The 2,346-nt window shown below is 51.2% G+C and overlaps 1 non-coding gene across 1 annotated transcript; it reads left to right on the top strand.

Moving 5' to 3' along the window:
* The first annotated feature begins 682 nt into the window (after window positions 1-682).
* On the top strand, window positions 683-755 carry Trnat-agu. The gene has a single exon. It is a non-coding gene; the product is annotated as a tRNA-Thr (tRNA).
* The last annotated feature ends 1,591 nt before the right edge of the window (window positions 756-2,346 follow it).

The raw sequence follows: 2,346 nt of genomic DNA, 5'->3' as shown, positions 1-2,346 counted from the left end.
TTCCATTGTTCATATTTATATTATTTGTTTGTATAATTTTTTACTATAAAGTCTATTTAAAAAAAAACAAAGATAATAGAAAATAAAAGACAATGTGATAAAAAGTTTTTCTGTTATAGGTAAACAAAATGTTACTCATTGGAGGTAAAAATGAAAGAGATTTTATTAAAAGAACCTTAACGGCAATATTTACTGATAATTTAGCAAGTCTGTGTTCCTGGACGGGACAAAAAACAATTTTAAAATTGGAGACACGTATACTATGATTGCCATGAAAAGTAAGTTTTCATGTATATTGATTTACGTATTTATATAGTGATAGTGTTTGACACACTTAATTTATAATGCTTTCCATTATATCTCAAAAGTAATGCAATTAGTGTACTCGGAAGTTATAATATAATTCAAAAATGTTTAATACTTTTCGTATTCATAAGAAAATAAGTAAGAAAACTAAATCAGGAAGTCAGGAGTGACATTTAGTGTAAAGCAAAGAAATGAATAGTATAACAAACATGTACTGACACTCAACTCATGCTCTCATTAACATCAAGAATTATTTTAATGCCAGTGCAAGAATCAAACCAATTAAAATTTTTAATCGACCATACCTGGCAACGTGTTTTTAACACAGTGACGATGTCATCATAAGTACAGTTTATTGCGATAAATATTGCCATTAGCCTCAGTGGTCGAGTTGGTAAGACACCCGCCTAGTGAGCAGGGAAGTCCAGGTTCAAACCCTGGCTGAGGTAATATTTTTCGCTGAGGTAATATTTAATAATTTTTCTGTGTTAAAAACACATTGCCAGGTATGGTCAATTAAAAATTTTAATTGATTTCATATTCTCATTCTTTACAATCCTTTTTCTATTATTTAGTTTGTGACGTTGCCGACCCGCGAGCGCGTCCACCGAGTTCCTCCCTCAAGGCAACAGGCCAAGATTAGGGAAAACCGTGCCGCAGTCTCCAGAAAGGCGACCGTTATTCGTTAATTCCGACGTTATTTCTGATTATTTTGTTTTTTTTGTTTTGCCCTGATGAATGCGAGCGTGTGAGTGCGGAGGGACGCGAGGACAGAGGAGAGAGAGGAGAGGCCCGGCTGACGGACAAATTCCGCGGCGAGCACGAGGGAGAGGCGTGCAGATTGAGAGCGGAGCGCGCTGAGCGGCGAGCCGAGAGGAAGAAGCCCAGGGCCCGTTTCACTCTACCTGAGGGGCGTCAGCGGGGGAGCCGCTGCGACAGCCCCGTCGAGGGAACGCCGCGGGAAAAATTTGGCGACCCCGCGGGCACCTGTGCCCGGTCCGGAAAATATCGCTGCCGGCGTTGTCGCGTGCCGTCGCGCGATTGGCCGCGGGGCACGCGCCTCGCGCGAGCAGCCGCGAGGGGGGGGCCCCTAACTATCGATCCGCGATCGCGGAAATTTGGCGACAGCCTGTTGCGAGTCGTGTAAGAGTGAGGACCCCGGTCTACCACTGCCGCCGTTTTCCCGCCCACGAGTGCGAGTTCCCGCGGAAGCCCAGGTCGAGCCGTTGCCGCCTGCCGATCCCGGGAGAGCCGAGGTGCCGGTGAGATCCTTTTCCGTCCGTTTCGCCCCGGGCGGTTGCGTCCGGGCCCGGGTTGTTCTGTCGCCGCCGGGAAAATCTCGCGTTTGGTGTCGCCCGGGCTACGGCCCACCGGCTTTAGATTTTTGTTGGTGTCCCGGTCGCGGCGACAAGCAACCGCGGTTCCCCGGAGCCTGCAGGGCACAGGTCTCGTGTGTAAGTGAGCGAGTGTGTGTTTGCGTCGAGTCTCGCGATCGCGTGCATTTCCTTTTTCTTTGGGGTTAGCCGATCTGGAGATTCGCGGCGCGAGGGGTGCGTTGCGCGAGATCACGCGGGGTACGCATGCCGCGGGAGTGTCGCGTGCATGCGTAGCGTGGAGGTGCGTCGCCGAAGAGTCCCGGCGATTGAGAGAGTGTGAACGAGTGGGTGCGTGTTTGCGATACCCCGGGCCGCTTCCGCCGCTGTCGGTGGCGAGTTCGCGAGGACGGTGCGTCCGGAGCGGGATCCCCTGCCGACCAGCGCGGCCGGCGCGGCCGGGAGCGAGCGAAAGGCTCGCCGTGGTTAGCCGTCGGGGACTGCCCGACGGAACATTGCACGTCGTTGTAAGACGGGCCGATCCGTCGGCCCGAGTACCCAGTCTCGCGGGCGAAACGCCCCGGCCGAGTGTTGTACGTGCGACGGTGCTCATACCGTTCGCCGGGAAATAAATGTTAACTGCGTCCGCGTCTTTCGGTTAGGGTTTCGCGCGTCCGAGAAGTCTTGCCGTTGAGTTCGCGCCGGATTGTTCCGTGTCGCCGAGAGC

This window comes from Vollenhovia emeryi, unplaced genomic scaffold (assembly GCF_000949405.1).
Source record: "Vollenhovia emeryi isolate VEMERY1.0 unplaced genomic scaffold, V.emery_V1.0 DF944914.1, whole genome shotgun sequence".
Lineage (NCBI taxonomy): Eukaryota > Metazoa > Arthropoda > Insecta > Hymenoptera > Formicidae > Vollenhovia > Vollenhovia emeryi.
This window is presented reverse-complemented; position numbering and strand designations above follow the sequence as displayed.